We start from the raw sequence: 23,170 nt of genomic DNA on the forward strand, positions 1-23,170 counted from the left end.
CAGGGCAGTGAAAAGCAGCATGCTTGCTGCTGGCTGGGGCATGCCTCTGGCCAGGGTTTTTATAGAGGCAGTCGCCATTCTTCAGGGGTGTCCAGTAGGCAAGGCAATATGCAAGGTGTCTTGCACAAGGTCACTTGATGTCTCTGAAACTGATTCTGCATTCTGAGTTCCTTAATATGATTTTTTAGGTCACAGTGTTCTAGGCAAAGCTCCCTGTTGATGTACATCTCTCATGCAAGATTTAGATCACCTCTTTTCGGGCAGAGCTCCATGGAAACACCGCCCGTGATTTATGAAATGAAGTCTGATTGGGCCCTTGCAATGCCTGACTGGAGTGGACAACAATCTCTGCAGTTGACACATTGCTGGACAGTTGGCAAGCCCCAGACTAGCAGAATCTATCCTTGAAGGCTATTATTAGTCTAATGCCAAAGTAAATTCCTATTTACATAAAATGGCTACAGAATGGCGTATTCTAGGCAATGGAAAATTCTGGTTCATCTGGATACCATTCATATCATTTACTGATTCTTGGTTTCCAAATAAGTAAATTACAACACACTTTGCTAAACACTGAAATGATACTGAGTATGATTTAAGCTTTCTTTGATGATTCATAAGGCACTTCAGGCTCTATTAGCACCTAATACCATCATTAAGATTACAGCCTCTCATTTTCTAAGATCCAGGGTGGAAATGCAGAAGGTGAAGAAAATTGGGCTACATCTGTAGAAACTCCCAATTAGGCCATTGGAGTTGCTGGGGGAATGGAAGCATTTTAATCCTTGCTTTCAGTTTTCTGGAAAGTGAAGAAATAAACATAGACATATTAGCATGGGGTCTGGTATACAATAAAGTTATCATTTGAGCAATATTTTTCCCTCAAGAGTATCAGGGAAACAAAGAGGAAAGACAGGAAGGAAGGATGGAAGAGAGGGAGGGAGGGAGGGAGGGAAGGAGGAAAAAAGGAAAGAAGAAGAAAAAGGAAAAAGCAAAGAATCTGATTCATGTAATTACTCAGTTTGGTGTTTGAACAAATTCATTTCACAGAGCATTAGTTCTGGCAGGGGCCACAGAGATAATGTATCTAACTTCATCATCTCTTACAGAACAAAACTCATACCCAGACAGGGAACATGACTCCTCTACAGTCTATGGCCTGTAGTTGATAGGAGAACCTACGTCTGCTGGAGCTCAGGACAGGGCTGTGGTTAGCAGAATGACTCCCACCAAATGCTGAAGTAGAGGAGAAGTGGGCTGTCTGCTCAGAAGCTACAGGAACTCACCATATCAGCCCCCTACCCTCTGACTGGGGATTGAGTTCAGGGTCTGCAATCAATCCACCACTTAAGCCACACCCTCCACCTTACCATATCAATTCTGTTTAAAGGCCATCACTCTTCTATGTGAAAGTCCTGGTCCAGGCCCTGGAACAGTTCTCAGGGTAAAGGACTAGTAAAGTCCCCAGGATTCAGTCAAAATGAAAACCTTTCAAAAATAGCAAAGAGCCACACAACTCCACACATCTGCAAGAGAAATTTTTTAAAAAGCCTCCCAGGCAGGTTTAAATTTCTGGCTTCTTTCTCTGCTTTGTCTATGTTTGAAAGCTTGGATCATTCCTATCTCTGCCTCTTGGGTACTTTTAAAGGTATGTCTGTACTCACTGAATTTCCCAGTTAATTTACTGTAAACTCCTCCATCTGAAGGAAGGGGAAGAAGGAAATTACAATTTTAATGCTGATTGCATTTTTGAAAGGTAGGGTTCAGTCTCTTAAAAAAATTTTTCTATGTTGGTTTAGAAGTATTTCTCTTTCTTAGTTTCAGATTCTGATTCACCTCTTTTCCTCCACTCTTGCCATTGATCCTGGACCTGAAAATCTGCTGTTTGCACAAGAGACTATAGGTCTAGGATCTCTGTTCCCTTCCAGAGTAAAGGCAGAAGTCTCTCATGAATTCCTAGGGTCTGAGGGACCCAACTCCTCTACCACTGTTGCCAGAACAGTGCATTTGATGTCTGGACTTCTAGATTGTATTTTTTTAGCTCTAGGAGTCTCTCTCTCTCTCTGTGGGTGCATGTTTTTCTATTTTCTGCAAATGTCTTTTGCTGATTATAAATAGACAGTTAATCACAGAATCTCCTAGGAAGAGATCATAGGTCATCCAGCCCTTCACAAAACCTGAGTCTCTTCAAGCTCCTCCCACCACTGATCATCCAAGTAAGAAAGGGAAGCAGTCAGGAAGCCAGTCTCTCTATACTTTCCATCTTGTCCCCTTCCTAAGACCCTCCAATGGCCCCTGTTCCCCACAGGATACATTCTAAATAATGGAGATTGGCATCCAGAGGTAGAAACAAGGCCTGGCAAAAAACTGGCATGGAATAATTTTTTAATTAAATAATGAGGCAGGTTTCTAGATGTGGCTGACTCTTTCTATCTCATGTCTTCCAACATGGTGAAAAATCTCCCTCCTTTCTCTTTCCTACCTTTTGCTGCAAACACTCTACTTACCTCCTCTGTTTATATTTTGTTCCCTCCATATGGTTGTTCAAGCATTTTTCCTAACTTTCATGTTCAATTCCCATTTCTGTCTGTTGAACACACTTACTTCCTCATAAAATATTCCCTCCTTTCTTATCTAACATTCCACCTTCTTCCACATGGATTTCTCTTTCTTAACTGCCTGCATTATATAACTTACCTGCATTATGTAGGCACATTACTGATTTTTCTCATTAGATTCCATGAGGACAGAAACCATTATACTCTTCGTTCTCTTCTTCATAGTATCTAACATAGGGCTGAGCATGTCCTTGGCATGAAGACAGCTTGGCTTGAACTGAACCTCAGATTGACCTTCTCCTCTAGCCCGATAGAGAAGAAATAGTATTTCTTCACTCTTTTCCTTTACTGAAAACTGAGTTAGGGATTATTTCTGTCCTGACCTCTGAACTAAATCTGCACAAGTCTATCCTGACCACCACACCCATAGGACGATGGGGTAAGCAAAAATGGCCACAGGAGCTGTGTAATATAGCGGCTTACGTATGCCTGCCCAGAACTTCATGTGGCCCTGGAAATTTACAGGAATGTATAGCTGTGCTGTTGCTGAGCTGGCTCAAAACCTGTTTTTCTGGAAGTTTCTTCCCTTAGGAGGTATGTTGGGGTATTGTGAATGTTGCCAACTGGGACAGGAGGACACCCAGCCTATGCCCAAGTTTTATTTATTCCAGTGCAGCAGGCCTGCAGGCTGGGCTCCACACACTTTTTCATCCTTAATCATGAACCTGGGAGCCCTTTGAGTTATCACAAGAGGCCAGGCCAAGAAAGATTTCTGATTCTAATTCTATTATGATTTATTGACTCTTGGACTCTGGACATCAAAGTTAGAAGTAACCTTAAAGATCACTACATCCAATTCTTCTTATCAAAGAAGAGAAACCTAATCATTTTTGTTTTGCTTTTATTTCATTCATTTAGTAATAAATTCATCCACTTACCCATCCTTTTGTCCAATGATCTACCAACAAATTCTTAAATATCCACTAATGTTAGGTACCCCACTTAGATTTGGCTCTAAATATAAAAACATGAACATGACATGGTCTCTGTTCTCCAAGAGTTTATTATCCTATATGCATACATATACAAATCTTGTGATTCAGTATGAGATATTATAATACAAATGTGAACCAAGCATGTTATGAGCACATAGAAGGCAGTGACTAATCTGTATTCCTGGAAGATGAGGAAAGACTTTTAAGAAGAAGTAACATGGAAACAAAACCTCAAAGAAAGATGGAGAGTTCTATAAACAAAGAGGGAAGAAGGGGATAGCAGAGAAGAATAGCCTTTTCAAATGCCCACCCTTGGGGCTGAGGATACAGCTAAGGCCTAAGCATTTGCCAAGCATGCACGAGGCCCTGGGTTTCATCCTCTCCACTGGGGAAAACAAAAATGAAAACAAAAAATGTCCAACCTTGGAAAGTGTGAAGCATCTCAAGAGGGTCTGATGAAAAGGTCTGTGGTATGGGATGGAGGATGTGTTCTACAGCTGGGAGGGAGGTGATATGGAAGCCTACTATAGAGAGCTCCTCAGCTGCATTGAGTGCTTGGGCTTTAGCTTAGTGCTGCTGGCAAGGAGTTTTTGAAAGTCTTCAGAGAGAGCAGTGTCATATCAGATTTACACTTTGTAAAGACCTCTTCAGCCACAGTAAGAAGAGGCAGGGAGCCTTGGGGAGGTAGGGGTAGGATATGCTGTTGCAGTTGTCCTAGAAACAAAGGCAGCCAGAGTAAGCTTTCAAACACACACATCAGATCATGGCACCCTCTTGCCTATTACCCTCCATACTCCCTGCCCCCTCTCCTGGTGTTTTTTAAATAATACTCATTATTGGATTAAGTCAATAATTTGTTTGTGGGCTCTTCATCTGTCCTAATCATAAAATAAGAGCTGCCATTAGAGGAAGAGCTCTGTGTGTTCTATTCACCATTGCATCTCCAGGCTTAGCAAGTGCCTACAAAGTGTTTTCAGAATGATTGGTAAGACAGTGTCCTTGGGTAGAGGTAATGAGGACAATGAGCAGATAAACCAGATTTTAAAGGCAGACAACCAGATTTTTTCTTTCCAGGGTTACTATGAGGTAGCTGGTCTTCAGTGAAGACATGATGAGGATTCTCAACTAACTTCATTTGCTATCCATATTTAAGAATTTATATGACAGGCAGCCATGTTTTTCCTTTTGCCTTCCATTCCATGTGTTTCCATACATTGTCTGTCCCCATAATGGAGGATTCCGAGGGATCCTCTACTTTGAGCTTCTGTATTCTAGTCCCATCTCTGCCATTGACTGTTATGGTACAAACAAACTAGTGACTTTAGTTTGCATAACTGTAAAATGAGAGTGTTAGCCAAGAACCTAAAAGATGCTGTCTAACTTACATGCTATAAGTATCAACTTTTATCTGTCTAGGGTAAGAGTTTGTCACTGTTTTCAATTTTAAAAAATATATACAATGACCAAACACCAAATTTTTTGAAACAATAATTTTTATATCTTTATTGTATCTTAATTTCTAACCATAAGTATTTTTACAGTTATAATCAGAACATATGTATGGGTTTGTGTTCCACTCTTATCCTTGAACATTATTTGTTATATGCTTTTCATGCCACAAAGTCTTCTCATTTCTCATTTTAATGGCTACATAATTTTCCATGGAGTTAATATATCATAAATTATTTAACTATCCCCAAATTGTTGGGTATTTAGATTCTTTCAGGTTTTGCTATTTTAAGAGTTTTGAACATATAGGTAGTTTTCTTTTTTTAGTGTTATTTTCCTTAGGGTAAATCCCTAGGAGTGAGATTACTAGATGAGTTTTATGGCTCTTGAAAAGTATTGCCAAATGGCTCTCCAAAAGGATTGTTTCAATTTGTATTCAATTTGTGTTCTATGCATGAATATTCCAGTTTCAAAGAAACCTTGCCAGCATGCTTTAAAAAATCAATTTCCTTTATTTTTCCAAGTTGAACTTGTATGAAACGGGACTTCCTTGTTGTTACTGTACCAGGATTATCATCAGTCAGGCTAAAGTTATAATACAGTGCTTGGCAAATAGAAGAACTCAATAATCAGTACTGTTATTAAATGAAGAGGGAATGTAGGAGGGGCTTGCTCTACCCTTGAACTTAATTTCTTCTACCCACTATCTCCAGTTTGGCTTTGTGCAAATATTTACTCCTTACTTTAAATGTTTCCTCTTGTGAAAGTGCCACCAATGTCCTCTGTTCCAAGATGGCTAAGGTTCCTTAGACTTAGAAGTCTTGGGTAAACATCTCTCCCTTGCAGACCTTTTCCTCCTTTACATCTTTACCAAAAGGATCTTCAGTAAAAATGAAGTGCTCTCTGCTTTTTCCCGAAGCTTCTTAGGTCCATCTGAATTCTCCCTCCCTGAGGTATCTTCTATTCTTCATCATTCCAAAGATAGCCCTCTGGCTATTTGAAGATTATGCTCACTTCTCTAGTGAGTTTTTCTTCCTCAAGCTGGATTTTCTCAAACCATCCCTTATTGCATTCAAATTCTCATCTTCTCACAGTCCAACTTGCTTCTCTGTGAGTTTTAGCTTGTTAATTTCTTTTAAGTGTCAAGCCCACTCATTTATTATAATTCAGTGAATGTCATCTAAGTGACAGTCAGGATATAAAGGTGAATAAGATCCAGTTCTTGGCTTCCATGTACTTGGAGTCCAAAGGGTCAGAGAGGAGCACAGCCCTCCAAGGCTTTGTCCTCAGGCAACAGGCTGTTTAGTGTTTTAGTAGATCAGGGATGACAGCCTCAGGCAAATTTGATGGTCTCCCTTGTTTGACCAACTCTACCTATGTTTCATTGGTAAAATGATGGCTGTCCTTCCAAGTAGAAGCTACCATATGAATGAGATGACATACTGTCCCAGAAACTGAATTTCTGAGGCTTAGATAAGGAGAAGAGTTCTAAGAAAGATGGATAATGATGGCCATCCATTGAGCTGAGCTAATCCAGGCTCATGCCTCAAATGGAGAGTAACACTTCTAGATATCTCCTTATGCGAGATTCCTGGCTATTCTGGTAGCTGGTGGGAGTCTAAGGAAGGCCATTTTGTTAAGAAGGAAGAAAAGGAGGCTGATAGTGAGTAGTCAAAGAGAAGATAAATGGAGAAAACTCAAGTCTTACTCTGCCATTGTTTGGTGACCTGGGTTATGTTAGTTAACTGTTCTAGTACTCAGTTTATTGGTGCATAGAAATGATAGGGTCAAATTGTTTATTTGGTCTATAATGTACCATCCATCTCTCATAGTCTATGATCCACACACAGTAAATCCTAATTAGTTCCTCTTGACTTCTCCAATCCTCCCTCACCCACACAGAAAAGCCCAGAAAAAGTGACCTCATTGGTCATGGGCAGATGTTAGAGAGCCCTTTGGGATTTCATGTGCTCTGTAGCTATTATAGTGATCATGCCCAATTGTAGCTAAAATCTGTTGCTGGCAGGATTTGTACTCAGCTTACTGAGCCTGGTGCTATAACTACTGCCTCTTACTTCCTTTCATTAAGGCAAACCACCATCTTATTTTGTTTTGTTTTCCCTGCATGTTTTGAGTTTGCTGCTTCCCAGCTCTTGTTATTAGAACAGACATAATTAATAACTCCTGGCACATGGAGCAGCCAGATTGGACAATCTACCTTCTGCTTTTTCAAATCATCTTCTGAGCAATCTGAAAGCTGGAATTTATAGCCTGTACTCGATATAATGGATTGTTTTGTAATCCCAAGAAAGAATCAGGAACTTACCACATTGCCAGCTTGAAAAAATAAAATTCTCTTTGTAGTTCCTAGTGGAAGTTTTATCCAACCTCTTTAGTTAAGAACTAAAAGCAATATGTAGTTTTATCCTTTCTTAAATTTCTGTTGAGGATGTGATTCTGTGGCTTTCTTTGGTTACTATTCTAGAATATTCCCTTCAGGATCATCAGGAATTGGTTCCTAAAGTCTAACCCACTAACTATTGACAGCGTAGACCCATTTTATTTTCAGAATTACAGCAAAGATTCCTTATCCTCGGTTAACTTTCCTTGTGACGGGACAAATTTTAAAGAGCTTATTAACATGCCTTACTTTTATCCTATGCAGTCCGAATTCTTTCCCTTTTCTACTTCAGGGCTCCCATATCCAAACATTAGGTATCTCCAGTTCTGTCATTTGGACTCTTTTTTAATTTGTCATGTTCATTTAATTGATAGAAACTAAATTGAACAAATGTGATCATTTACTAATATTCATTATGCTACTGCTTTTAGGCTTGGTGCTGGGGGGAACAGAAATTTAATTAAATAGGATTTCTGATCAAGTAACTTATAATTTGTAAAGTGGGGCAAATGAGTAATTATAACACAGTGTTTAATTATGTTGAGTTATAACACTAGGATAAGCTAGTGGTTCCAGAACTTTTTCTGCACATTGGGTAACTTAACAAAATATCAGTGGCTATATCTCATCCTTAGAGATTCTAATTTAATTGCTTTGGGGTATGCCTTGAAATCCTTTGAAAGTTTTAGAAAATTGCCAGATGACCCTAATGTGCAAACCACTTTGGGAACCACTGGTATAATAGAAAGTCTGGAAAATACAAAAAATAAAAAAGATATTTTATTAAAGAAATTAAAAAAAAATTTGTTGGCAGAGTTCAGTAAAAAAAACTATTAGAGGTTCAGTTTACTGGTAAAGGTTAAGTTGCTAGCTTTGCAGCTATACATATTGGAATTGAACCTCAGCTCTGTCTTCGTGGCTATGTGCTCCTGTTTGAAGAGCTGCCATGAGCAAGGGCACAGAGAGTCTAGAAAATAAAGGGCACATGAAAGATGCAATGGGAAGTCAGGAGAACTCATAATTTTTCCTGAGAAAAGGGGAGGGAGGTTCGCAAGAGGGCAGGCTCTGCAGAGATAGAAAGTAGTAGATGAGGTAGATCCAACAGAGGATAGATGTTTCCAGTTCCCCCAAATCTCTTCTCTACATCCATCCCTGTCACCCAGATAAAAGGCGGTTTCATTGAGTTCCTGCTATGAACTAAAATACAAATCAAGAAACGATGTCATATGAGCTAGACCAGAATCATGTTCTGACTAAATGATTTTCTTGAGAAGAGTGTGGGAGCCTCTTCATCAGCTGCTCTTGGAATGTTCAACATTACTCAGCCTTTAGACAATCCCAATGAGAACAAAGGAAATTGAGAAAGAATTGCATGTCAACTGTATAATGAAAGGTCAACAGAATTAGGAATTGAGTATGAAGAATTCAATGCTAAGAACAAAATACCTTTATCTGAATAACCGTATCTGCCCAAATTAGCATTAATTACTTGTAATGGTCCCATTGTAGGATTTGTTTAATGAATGGTTATTACACTGAGAACGCTGGCTTCTTAAATTCTGTGGGGAACCCACGGCAGGACAGAAAGAAATAAACCTGTATTTCCAAATGAAGAACTAGTTTTGTTAGATTATACGGAAGAATTTCAATGAGAATGTCACTTGAATTGCAAATACTTGGAGGAGGGAGCTGTAGCTATTTTGCAGAAAAGGAGTTATAAAATTTAGGAGCTAGGAAGGTCTTTGGAGTTCATCTTGTCCAATCCTCTGTGTGTACAGACTAAGATGTGGGGGCCCAGAGTGATGACAAGATTTGCATAAGGTCACACAGTGAAATAAATATTAGGGAGGGAATGGGAATTAGGTTTTTTTTTTTTTGTCTCTTAATGCTCATTTCTTATCAGAAAAAAAATTGTTTTGTTTTTTCAAATAGGAAGAGCAGGCCTTTTCTTGGATGACAGGTTATCTTCCACCTGCTGAACCCTTGTCACATACCTGTGGCATGGTCACAGAACTCTTGTGTATTTTGTAAGTCAATCTTATCTTTTAGTCTATTTTACTGCATCATCTTTACCTTTTCTTGCCTCATTTTCTTTTTTGGCATTAATCTCAACTTGTCATATTAGAAGCATCAGCATACTTATCTTAAATTCTTTGTGGAATGAGATAGGGTAGAAAGGACCTAAGTAGCTTTGATCCTCTTATAACATACCCTCACCACAGACTAGAACTTACATTTAGTAAACATACAGTATGGCTTATATACATTTCTCCTTTTAATTCTCTCAACATCACCATAAGGTAAACACTATTAGCTTCATTTTACAAATGGGAAACTAAGTTCTCTAGAAGTGAAATTGCCAGATGACACAACTGGAAGGGACAGGGTAAAGTCAGGTCTGACTGACATTTGCATTCCTGTTCCTTCATTCATTATGTTGGTTTGGGAAAGCTGCCCCAGTGCACTGAAGGGTCTGAGTTCATGGTTTCCCCATAATCCTCCACTCTTTATTCTTCAGAAGTGACTGATCATTTCACTTAGAAAGACCTCAAATATTACTCCAAACAACTGGCTTCCAAAGAATTGGCTCTTTTCCCTATTTTTAATGCTTGGGGAAGAAACCCAACCAGTTATTTTTCTTTTTTGCTCCATTACTTTACATGAACAAAAATAATCATATTAAGATGTCAAAAATAAGTTTTAAATGTGCAAATGTGGGAGAAAGACACCTCTTCTCCAAGAGAATCCAAAGAAATTTAAATAGACACATGTGTGCTCTTTGTGTGAAATGCAGTGGCCACAATTCAAATGAAGCTGTTAATAGGATAATAATACTAAGGAGCTGGGGATAAATATGGGATTGCAAATAAGTTCACAAAGTCATTAAAATTAGAACACATTGTGATTGGAAATGTGTCCTGCCCTGTCCCTGTCATTCACACTGAGCCCTGGAGACAGGCCTTCTTTCCACTGTTTCTATAGATGAGTAGGCTGGAGTACCTTCTCCAGGCCTGCCCTGAGCCAGATACACAACAGGGATTGGAGGAAATAGTTCTTGCTCTTAGGGAGTTCTGTGTGATTGACAAATTAGACTTTGGTTACAGTGAACAGAGATTATGACCAAGGTAGTTTTAGAGTTAATAATTCCAGGCAGAGTAAATTTCAGGGCTGAATGGCTGAGGCTGCAGATTCAGACTGCAGTAAAACCTCATTTTGTTAGAGGTTGGGAAAACCTTAGGTATAATGGTGAAAACTCTCACCTTACAGAAAGAGATTCCACTGAGTGCTGATTACATGCCTGTAATCCTAGCTACTTGGGAAGCAAAGATCAGGAAGATTATGGTTCAAGGCCAGCAAGGGCAAACATTTGTTCATGAGATTCCATCTTAAGCAATAGCTGGGCATGGTGCACACATCTATCATCTCGGGGACAATGGGGGAGAGTAAAATAGTAGGATCACAGTCCAGGCTGGCCTAGGCAAAAGGCATGACAGATCTCCAAAGTAACCAGAGCAAAAAAGGGTTGGAGGCATGGATTAAGTTGTAGAGCACCTGCCTAATAATACAGCTAATTATTTGTAAGGATCATGACTGTTATGTATCAGCTTCGTGCTATACACTTTACTTATTCAAATTGTGAAATGTGAGTGGGATCTAGAAATAACACTTAGTTTGTTCATCAGAGAAGGGCAGAAGAACATTCTAGAAAAAGGTAACAGCTCATGCAAAGGCCTTGAATTGTGGGAGGAAATGATATGTTGAAATAAGAAGTTTAGAGTAGTTGTAAGGGGTGAGTGAGGATGGAGTTGAAGCTTGAGCTCAGTGTTATGTTCCCCAGCCATGGCATTTCGCCTCAGTGGATCATCAATGGTGATTCCTAAGCAAGAGGAATCTAACTGGCATTGGAAAGTGAAGGAAAGGAAGTGTCTGTGGGCACACATGATTTCTAGCTTTATAAATGGAGTAGATGCTAATACTCTTGAGCAGGGCTGAATGCAAGCCTGGCGCTGGTGGCTCCCGCCTGTAATCTTAGCTATTCAGGGCTGAATGCAAAGGACACAGAGCAGACTAGTAATGCTAAAGTAAGAGGTATGGAAAAAATGAATTCTCTTTTGAGCTAGGTAAAGGATCTGCAAAAAAAACACTCTATCAGAGATATAAGTAGGAATTTGGGGAGACATTGGTGATGTTTGGGAGAAAAGCAGGGGTTGGAGCCATGGATTCAGGAGACATTAGGATATGAGTGGTACTTAACGTTCTCCACCTAAATAGGTGATTTAGGTGGAACTTCTAGGGATTCAGGAGACAGGAAATGAATAGTACTGAAAGTTCTCCAACCAAATGAGTCCCCAGGAATGTTTTCATCTAAGGAGGAATAGATAGAGATTTAAGGTAGATCTTAAAGTATCTAAAGTATCAGTATGGACATCAGAAAACAGACAGTGGAAACCAGGAGAGACTTTTAAGACTGATGAAGCAGTTAATTTTCAGTACAAAGATCACAATGAGTATGAAAAGGATAAAGATTGCTAAAAGATCTTTTGATTTGGCAATGAGGAGGTCACAGGGACCTCAGAAAGAAGATTTCAGTGGTGTATGAAGGTATGAGTTTAAGGATGTAGTGGGTTGGGGGTGATTGTGAAGTGGAATTGTGGAATTCATTTCTTGCTAACTCAAAATTCTCTACAATTTACAATTTACAATTGTTTCAAGCTGTTTTCTAAAATCATTAATCCAGTAACTATTGAGAGCACAGTGCCTGGAGGGGGATGGAGCGATGAGTCAGACACAGTCTCTGTCTTCAAGGAGTTTCTGTCTAATATTAGGGAGCTAAACAGCAAATTAAACAGCAAGTGTGAAAGTGCTTAGCAGGGTGCCCCACTTAATAGGTGAGAAATTATTTTCATTTTTGAAATGATATACATAAATAATGGAGAGAAGGGATTTAAAAGTGGTTCTGATAAAAGGAGATTCCTAGATTTATCTACAGGCAGGAGGGAAGGCTTCTTAGAAGAGATTGGATGTGACCATGAAGCATGGGTAGTACTTGGCTAACAGAAGTGAGAGTTTTAGTGACAAGTGCACATTTCTGATAGACAAGACTTGTCTGATAAGCAACTGAGTTCACAGGTAAAGCCAACTATTAAGAGAGACCCCAAGAAGTTTAGTGCCTCTCATAGCTCCAACACAAGAACTGAGATCCTTGTCAACTGCCATGATTCCTAAGGCTGGTGGCCAAAGCAGTAACAGTTCCCAAGAAGAAGGCCAGAGGGCTTTGGCGCCCTCTCCAACCCCATTCTGACTCATTGTGGGACTGAACTGAGTTTAAGGCTTCATTTCCTTTGGTCAAACCAGGACGATTTGAATGCACCTGTCTCTCTTCTGTCACCCCTGCCTGGTGAGGGTGGCCGTTGTAAGAGGCAGGGAGCACTTCCTAATCATGGTCCTGTGGCCTAGGCCCCACGTGCAGGCTTTTGGCGGTCTCACTCAAATGAGGTGGGGGCCGGCTGACTGCTCAGCCACATATGGTGGGCAGCTTGGCTATTCCTCTCGGTAATTCTCTGGTCTGGTTTTGAAGTTGCAAATTTCAAAAGACTGGGGTTACTCTTAAAAAAAGGTGAGGACTAGGAGGGGTGGTGAAGTGTAGCTCCACCTGTCAGAGAGCAGCCAGGACTCAGATATAGTGTCTGCACCTCACTGGTCTGCATCCTATTAGTCCCTACCCCCTTTCCCCCACCCAATTAGATAGATTTGCCATGTACAGCAAATAGTCTCACAGAAAAAGTGAAAAGACAGAAGAGAAAGGAAACAATTAGAACTTCACAATATCACCAGAAAAGGGTGAGTGCTGTTCCACACAAAGTGAATTTGCGTGGGAATTCCAGCTTTGCCAAGCAAAGGGCCACTGTGTTTGCAAGGGCAAAGAGCTTGGCTTACCCATTCAGGGCCCTGCTCCCACCTACCACACCTGCATGGTGGCCAACAAACCACAGAGCACTGAAATGTGTTATTACAACATTGTCCCCAGGGATTGTAATAGAGTGGGGTCAACGTTCTAGGCAAACAGAAATCAGAGGGGCTGACCTGTTGAATTCTCTTGATTTCCTGGCTAGATGATGATAATGACAATGATGATGATGTTGACGATGGTGATGCAGTCAATAACTTTCTACAGTAGTGAGTTATCCTGCTACAAACACTTTCACATTTAAAAATGCATTTTCTCTCAAAAGCACATGGAGATTCCAATTATCTTCAGAGGACCCCAAAAGATTAGCTACCATCTCCAGTACAGTGGACTTACAAGTAGCTTCATTATTTAGAGCTGAACACAGTGGAACTTTGGAGATTTGCATTGTGGTCTTGCCCTTACCAGCTGGGTGACCTTGGTCAAACCACTTTACTCCTTTGAGCTTTAGCTTCTTCATATGTAAAAACGTGTTAATAATAACTGTCTCAGAGGGTTATTGTAGGGCTTTAGATGATTTCATGTAAATAAAAAGGACATTACAAACTCTAAAGCATTATGCAAATATTAATTACCATCTATACAAGAATGGGTTATTTGCAAAAATGAATGTAAATTTAGTTGTGACATGGTGGGTGCAATGTGCCTGAAAGAGCACTTCACTTGGAATCAGAAGATAGAGGTCCTATTTTGGCCCCTCGTGTCAGGTGGCAATGAAGAGTTTGGCTTTCAGACAGGCAAACACAGCCATGCATGGGATGCTTTGCTAGTAAAAAACAACAAAAAATGGCAGCCATCATCCACCTGTCACCTTGTTACTGTGATAGCTAAGTGATGGCCCCAATGATGTCCATGTCCTAATTCCAAGAACCCGTGAATGCGTTGCCCTACAGAATGAAGGGAGTTTGCAGATATGATTAAATTAAGGATCTGGAGGTGGGAAGTTCATCCTAGATTATCCAGAAGGGCCAGGTAATCACCATGCTCTTTACAAGAGCTATATAGGAAGAATCAAGAGTTACATGACAGTGGAAGAAAGATTTGAATAATGTATTTTGCAGATAGAGGAAGAGGCCATGAATCATAGAATATAAGTGCCTCGAAGAAGACAAAGAAAATATTCTCCAGAGTCTCCAGAAGGACCCTTCCTGCTGACAACTTGACTTAAAAGTCCAGAAGAAGCTACTTTTAGACTTCTGCTTTCCAGAATTGCAGAGTTATTGCAGGGATTTAAATGTAGGGGTCTATATAGATATATATATAAAAGGAGCATTATAAACTTTAAAGCATTATGCAAATGGTCTCACAGAAAAAGTGAAGCTAGGAAGAGAGAACTGTAAGAGAACTAATTTTGTTTTTTTTAAGTCACAAATTTTGCGTAGTTCCTTATACTGGCAACTGGAAGCTCACTCACCACCTCTGTCTTAAGGTCTCCAGTCCACACACATTCTGGCTCCTATTTTCTTCCTACCACCTTGTATTCAGCTTCTGCACAGGCTGGTGGGCTGTACCCAAGTCCTCCGTCCTCCTCCACTTAACACAAAGTGGCAAATACTTTGATTCTAGGCAAAAGAAATCTTGTGTAAGAAGAATATAAAGTTGAGTGTTGGATTTTGGATATATGGATTATCCTTGAGCTTGAACTCTATTGGCATATGGACCCCCAAACACAAAAACTCAATGCAATGAGGACATGAAACAATTGTTTAGTAAGATCACCCACTTGTAAGTGAAGGGGGTGGGGCAAATTTCTCTTGTTTTTTCTCATTGTGGAATAAAAAAATAGAAATGATACATTGCTAATTAGTCACAAGTTCATTTGAAAGCAGGGGCTTTAAGAATATCTTTTGGCCACAGATTGCCAAACTCTACATTACTGCAAACTCATGAGTCTTGCCATTGAAAAATGGAAACTCCTGCTAGTTACAGGTTGTTTCTCAAACATTTAAGGTAGAATTTACTCAAAACTCACTCTCAATCCTCAGAATGTTTGTGCATCTGACTTCAGTAACCTTCTCCAATTTGGTTAGAATCTGAAAAAATCAATCAATTATCTGGGAAGTTTGGTCAGATGAGCAGAAAATATTAGAATGATAAGGAAAGTAGTTGGTAGAAGCAAATAACATCTATCAAATACTTAGTTCAAGATGAAAGACTACCTTTCTCCACACTTACTATTTAATTTAACTATCATAACAACCCTATCATGCAGCTATTAATTCTCATTTTAGAAATCAGGAAGTTTGTATCAGAGACATTAGGTAACTACAGAAGATCATAGCACAAGGTAATATAAACGGCCTTCCATACTACTCCTGTTCACCCTTTCATAAAAGAAGAAAAGTAAGAGGAGTTGATTGTCCTGAGGTCATACACTTACTTGTGCTCTTTTGAGTTCTAAAATCTGGGTTTACTAAAGGATTGGTTTTGATTTTCTTCTTTGAAACAACTTAAGGTCCTTGCAAACCCAAGAGACTCATCAGGGCATTCATCTTCATTCCTCAGATTTGGCACTTCTTGGGTGCTTTCTCTAGGGTTCTGGGTGTGCTGAGGCCCATGGCTTTCATGGGAGGCTTAAGTCCTTTCCTTAACTATTTGCCAAGTTTTGCTTTGTGACAACCTGTACCCACTGGAAGTAGTGAGCAGAACTTTTGCAAAATCCTTTCCTGTGCCCAAGGCAAGGAGTAAAACAAGTATTGTCTTTGAAGCCACAACACAGGAGTTCAAGACCTGGCTTAGCTATTATTTGCCTCTGTGATGGGGGCCAGCTAAGAGTGGGACTGGATGACTTCAAAGTCTTATTTCTCATTTCTAGGATATCAGTTTGATAAGGTTGGTTGAAATCTCAAGAATATGTGGTTGTTGAAGGGAAACTCTCAATGGGTTTGGCTTTGATCATCTGAAATCTAAGCTCTTGTTTATTCACAGAGATTTCAGAATAATCCAGCACCATTTCCCAAGAGAAAGCACTCCATGTTCCTTTGAGAACAATCCATGAAGACACAATCTGACTGTGATAGACTGAGTATTTACCAATGGGTAGAACTAAAGACAGAGAAAAGGGTAATTGGAAGCAGAAGGCAAAGATAGAATAGATCTTAGGGAAGGGTGCACTTCTAGTAACTAGGATCATCGTTTCTTGCTCTCAATAGTCAAGGGCCATGCACTCAATAAGAGGAAGAGAGTAAGACAGGGTGGAGAGCCAAGAGTAGCCTGAGAATAGAAGCCTAGGCCCAGCTGTCCGTATCGAAAACTTCTGGTCGTCTTCTGGTTGAAGAAACCATGTGAGAGATGGTATTGAATCCTGCTGTATATCTGACCAGGCTTAAAACTTGCTCTAAATATGTGCCTGTTAGTTGAAAGTCCTCCTGGAGTCACTGTATGAAAAAAGAAATGATACATGTTAAAAACTTGGCATGGGGGGGGCATTCAGGAAAGTGTAATATTGTTGTCATCAGACTAAATTTTATTATTATTATAGTAGTAGTAGTAGCACTGAGGATTGAATTCATGGCCTCCTGCTTGCTCAACAAGTGCTCTGTCACTTGGGCCATGCCCGCAGTCCTTTTGCTTTAGTTTGTTTATCAGATGGGGTCTCTAACTTTTTTCTGGGCTGGATTTATGCTGTGATCCTTCTACCTCTGCTACTGAGGAGCTGGGATTATAGGTATAGTCCACCGTGCCTAATATGATTATTATCATCATGTGAGATGCTTTCTCACTGTGTTACCCGGGCTGATCTCAAACTCATGGGATCAATAAGTGATCCTCTTGCCTCAGCCTCCTGAATAGCCAGAGTGTACCACACCACCAGGCTAATGATCTCATATTGTAAGTATTATTGCAATATTATAGCTATCATTAACTGTTTCATGAAGAGTGAGCTTCCTATTTCAAATCAATTTTGTTTAATGATCAAGATGATACTGTGGTTGGGGCAATGTAATTACGATTACCTCTTTTACAGATTAAAACATTCACTCTCAGGGAGGTCATGTGGCTTGTCTGGGGTTTCTTAGCTGATAAGTAGTAAAGTCAGTATTTGGAACCCAGTCACAGCAAAGCTACATCTTTCACCCTGACATGTGTTTCCTAAATTGCCAAGTGACCTTGTGTGAGTGTTCCACGTCTCGTCCTTTAATTTGGCCTTCGTTTTCTACAACTGCAAACTGAAAGGGCTGAATTAAATTATGTCTAAGGTCTCCTCTAGGTCCCAGGGTCGCTGATGAAAAACGTATGTTTGGGCATAGACCCTGCTTGGGCCCAGATTTAGAGGGGACTGGAGCTGGAGCTGTGCCCAAATCACAGGCCTGGCTGGGAGTTCATCATTGCCTCGGACTGCCAAAAGGAGAGAATTCTCTGGAGGACCTGCGTGCAATCTGGCCAACTTCAGATGGCCTTAAGTTACCCTTTGACCTCAAAGTTCTGATTATCTGAAGCCTATTTTAAAAATGGCTTAGGAATTGTTACTATATCTCTCTGGAGATAGCTTCCTTTCCTACCCTTTTATGTGTCTCCAATGATCAAGAAGGGAAACTGAGAGGTGGTAGCAATGTCCATGTAATTCTTGTCTCTGATGCTGCCTTTCTGTGTTATGCTGGGCAAGTCACCTCAAAAAATTGAAGATTATCAATAAAGACTATCCTGACTTGAGGGTCTATGAAGCCATGTGACTTCCTCTTGAGAGAAAAATGAAAGACCTAGCTTATACATGACTTAAAGATAAGAACATCATCAGATTTGGTAGCAATTGAAAAACTATTCAGGGCTAGTCCATTTCAATTGCCTTTTAAAACAGCTTTTCTGCTGCATTTCAAAGGAAGTAGGTAAGGAAAATGCTTTCTGTCTCTGGACCCAAGAACAGTTATTAGTCTTAAATGTAATATTTTGTTTAAAGCATAATTCTTTTTTTCTTCTGTACATCTCCTTCCTTACCCCTAGATGAGATCTGAAGTGACCCAACTCCCATAGGAAGTCATTCTCTGAGCCACGCTGGATGTAGTCTTTCTACATTAGGCCCTGTGTTGCTTCTCCAGGGTCCTGCCACCTTACTCAGGTCCTAACTTTGTCACCTGGCTTCATTTTGCAGAACTCAGACAGAAACCTGAGAACTCTGGAGAAGGGCAAGCAATGCCAAGGTCTCATATGCAGAGGTTGAGAGGCAACTCCTTTTCAGTCTCTGTCCCCCAGATCGAGAAGTTTTGTTTTGCTTTCATTTTAACAGGGAGAGGAAAGACAGTGCTCTGACCCACGCCCTACTTTCAGGGCAAAGACTGCTCAAACTCTGAGTGCTGCCAGCAGTCCCCGGGGGTAAAGAAGAGGTCAAGTACAACAGTCTTGGGACAGAAATTGCACAATTAACCACAAGGCTATAGGGCAATGTGGAAGGCATGGTTTTAGCCACATGGACAGTGGATTAAAAGCTAGCCTGGGCTCTGATCACAACTGAGCCACCAACTCACCTAAAGAGACTTAAGCCTCCATTTCCTCACCTGTCAAACTAGGAAACAGATACTTTGTAGATAGAAAAGTATTGCACTTGAAAAGTACCTTTGGTATCATTTATCACCTGTTCATTTTATATACTTGGAAGCAGTGCCAGAGATGGAGAGTAACTTGCCCAATGTTAATATGGCAGTAAATAGCATGGTCATTTCTAGAAGACAAGACCCCTCCCTCATGTTCAAGTCCTGCATTCCCTTCTAGATGATCCCCAAGATTTTCCCCAGCTCCAGGAATCTATACTCTAAAGATGTAGTCTTCCATCAGTGCTAGCTGTTGTTTGTGGACTTATTCCTAACAGCTCCTTCCTTCCTTCCTTCCTTCCTTCTTTTCTTCCACCCTTCCTTCCCTCTTTCCTTCCATCTTCCTTCCTTCTGTCTTCCTTCCTTCCTGTCCCTCTGTCCTTTTCCTCTCTCTCTCTCTCTCTCTCTCTCTCTCTCTTTCTTTCTTTTGCAGTACCGGGCATTGAACTCAGAGCCTCAAGCTTGCTGGGCAAATGCTTTACCACTTGACCCATGCTTCCAGTCCTTTTGCTTTTTAATTTGCTTTTCACATACATTTCATGGTAACTTTGCCCTAGCTGAACTCTCTTACCTCCATCTCCCAAGTAGCTGAGTCCATAAGTGTAAATCATCATGCCTGGCTTATTTTTTAAGAAAGGGTCTCACTGTCTTTTGGCCATGACTGGTTTGGAACCTTGGTCTTCCTGTTTCTGCCTCCTGAGTAGCTGGGATTAAAGCCTTGCACCAACGTACCCAGCTCTCTTTGGGACTTTTGATGAAACATTGTGTCCAACTACTTCCCTCAATATAGGGTAGTCAACTTCATGTAACCCCAGGCAAATGATCTACTTAGCAAAGCTTCTAGAGGAACTGCTGTAATGCTTGTGATCATCCAAGGTTATTTCAGACAGAAACTCCAGACAAGTTTTTTGGGCAAGGACAAGGTCAGTTTGACAACTTGGCTTTGAATCACTTTGTGACACAGGAAGTCATTCATTCACACATGAGTCATTGAAAAAGCCTCATCCCTTTCTGAGCCTCAGTTTCCTTATATTTAAAACAAGTTGGTTGAAATGGATGATCCCTAAGGTACCTTCCAGTTCTGACATTCCACAGCAGAATATTTCCCAATCTTTCTATTCCTTGGGGAATTTAACTTAGAAAGTAGGAGAATGCTATTCACCACAGGAAATCTGGGAATGCTTGTAGACTTTGGGATTATAAACAAATATTAGAAAAGAACCCTAAGCATATTTTGTTGTCCTGTACTTTTGGCTCACATTTTCTAAGGTCTATACAAAATGTTCACAACATAACCACATCTTACTTTTCATGTGTAGAGAAGTAGATAGGGGAAACAGGAGTAATGATCATTGTAGAAATTAACCATGCTATGTCAGAATGTTATTGCATTTAACATTAATCATGTGGGGGGTTTGATTGGATCCCTAGCTTCATTGATATAGATCTTGCCATCGAAGTACTTATCTACTAGGGAGCTCAGACTCAGACATGGATATGAATAACTCATGTACAAAGTATGACATTTTAAAGCCAATAATAAGGATATCAGTGGGGAGAGAACACCAATTTGGGAGATGTCATGAAAGTCTTCATGAAGAAGGTTGAACTTGAGTTTGACTTTAGGAAACAAAAGGTGATAAAATGGAAAAGGATATAAATCAGAGGAAATACCATGAAAAATGGCAGAGGCAGGAAAAGCATGAGGTTTAGTAACTAGTGAGTGTGTATTTTCCTGGTTTGGGCACAGGACTGTGAAGAGGAATAGTGGAGAAGATGACTAATTATATTTACATGTCATTTTCCTGGCTAGTATGTAAGTTTCATTTGTCAAAATATTTGCTCAATTCATCTTTGATTCCCAATTAAAAGTGGCACATAATTGTCTCTCAAAACTTGTTTAATGAATAAATAAGTTATATTATGTGGTCCTTTTCCTTCAAGCCATCAAAGCACTATGCAGACATACAGTACCTTAGACTCTTAGAAGTCAGGTGAAACATGATACTCATCCTGCTGACTATCATAGATGTGAAGTACCATTGCTCAGCTCTGTAACATCAGATAGGTTATGTCTCACTTGGGGAAAGAAGATTGCTTCTAACAATTAAAATGTGACACAGTATATGAACAAGATGCTAAATTTAGCAATTCTGATGCAAAAGTAACCTCACCAACTATAGTCCTTTGTAATGGCCTATTGGACAACTTTTGGAAAACAGAATATAGAAAATCCTTGGAATCATTCCTGGATTACAGCAAATGAAAATATGTTGACAAATATTTACTGAGATTTTGTCACTTACCAATGTATCCAGACTGCTACAGAAAGGATAAGTAGGAATCTGGACTTTCCTGTATCTTGACTATGGTTGTAGATTGAAAAAAAAAAAAAACCCCAAAACCCAGTACTCTTATTAAAATAGGATAGAACTAAATACATATGCATAAATGGGTACATGTAAGAGTAAGGAAATTTAAATAAGACAAGAAGACTGAATCAATGTCAATATCATAGTTGTGATATTACACCATAGTATTGCAAGATGTTACCATTGGAGAAAACTGAGTAAAGAGTACTTGAAATCTCCTGGTATTATTATTTACACCTGTATTCAAATCTACAATTATCTTAGTGAAATTTTCCTTAAAAAGAGGGCCCAGGTGGGTTCACTGGTGAATTTTTAATGAAAATAAATATCAATTCTCTTCCAGGAAGATAGAAGCAAGAGGAAATACTTCCTAACTCATTCTATGAGTTCAACATTACCATAATACCAAAATCAAACAGAGATTACAAAGAAGTAGAATTCTATAGGCCACCATCTTTCATGAACATAGATGTAAAAATCCTTAACAAAATGTTAGTAAGTTGAAGCCAGCAATGGATAAAAGGAATTATATACCACAACTAAGTGGGATTTATCCCAGGTATGCAAAAGCTATTTCATTGTTCACAAGTCAATTCATGCAATAGTAATAGACTAAAGAATAAAATCACATGAGCATGTTAATAATACAGAGAAAGCACTTGGCAGAACCAAATACCCATTCATGATTTAAAAAAAACCTCACCAATCTAGGTATAGAGGGAAATTTCCTCAACTTGACAAAGAATATTTACAAATAACCCCTAATAGCTATCATTATATGTAACAGTGAGAAACTTGAAACTTTTCTGCTAAGATCAAGAACAAGGCAAGGGCATACCTTACCATTGCTTTTTAACATTGTACTGGGGATACAGGCTAATGCAATAAGACAAGAAAAGGAAATAAAAGGTATACAGATTGAGTAAGAGAAAAAAATTGTTATTGATGACAGATGACCTGGCTATATATGTAGAAAATATAAAAGAATCAGCAGCAACAACTAGAAACTTCATGGGATGAATAAGCAGTGATAGCAAGGCAGCAGGATACAAGGTTAATATAGTAAAGTCAATTGTTTTCCTATACACAAGCAATGAGCTAGTAGAATTTGAAACTAACAACACACTGCCGTTTATACTAACACCCAAAAATCATATACTTAGGTATAAATCTAACAAAATCTGTATGTGGAAAGCTGAAAAAACTCTGATGAAATACATCTATGAAGAACTAAATAAATGGAGAGCTGGTCCATGTTTCTGATGGGAAAACAATACTGTGAAGTTCTGACCAATTTGATCTATAGATTCAACATAATTCCAACCAATATCTCAGCAAGTTGTTTTGTTGACATTGGCAAACTGATCCTAATGGTTATACAAAGAAGAAATAACAAACTCGATATTGAAAGTGAAGAAAGCTGGAGAATTTATGCAAGAAGACTGATTACAAATATACAGTAATCAAGACAGTGTAATATTGGCAAGAGTAGAAAAACAGACCAATGGAACAGAATAAAGAGCTCAGAAAGACCTGTACAAATATAGTCAACTGCTCTTTGATAAAGGAATAAACAATACAGTGACCAGATGGCCTGATTTACAACAAATGAGGTTGGAACAGCTGTACACATACACACACACACACACACACACACACACACAAATGAATCTAGGCACAGATAGACCTTACACTTTTCACAAAAATTAATCCCAGGTAGATTACAGAGTTAAGTATAAACTGCAAAACTATAAAACTTCTTGAAGATAAAGTGAGAAAATCTAAATGGCTTTGTGTGTGGTTATGACTTTTTGGAAATAACATCAAAGGTGTGACCACTGAAAGAAATGATTGATAAACTAGACTTAATAAAAATTAAAAATTTCTGCTCTGTAGAAGAGA

This window comes from Castor canadensis, chromosome 5, assembly GCF_047511655.1.
Source record: "Castor canadensis chromosome 5, mCasCan1.hap1v2, whole genome shotgun sequence".
NCBI lineage: Eukaryota > Metazoa > Chordata > Mammalia > Rodentia > Castoridae > Castor > Castor canadensis.